Source organism: Plasmopara halstedii (genome assembly GCF_900000015.1).
Source record: "Plasmopara halstedii genome assembly, contig: Scaffold_658, whole genome shotgun sequence".
Classification (NCBI taxonomy): domain Eukaryota; phylum Oomycota; class Peronosporomycetes; order Peronosporales; family Peronosporaceae; genus Plasmopara; species Plasmopara halstedii.
In genome coordinates, this window is record NW_020187575.1 from 1,064,558 (window position 1) to 1,064,841 (window position 284).

The window sequence follows — 284 nt, forward strand, 5'->3', positions numbered from 1 at the left end:
TTTAATGAAACTCGAGCCAAACTTGAGTTTATAGTGTTAAGTGTTTATATATATAATAATAAACACTGTATATACTGTGATGTTTGTTAGTATAGGAAATTGTTCTAATATAATTATCAATAAATTTCGAGCCAAACTAGAGTTTATATTGTTAAGAGTTTATATAATAATAAACACTGTACATACTGTGATGTTTGTTAGTATCGGAAATTGCTCTAATATATTTATTAATTAATTTCGAGCCAAACTCGAGTTTATAGTGTTAAGAGTTTATATAATAATAA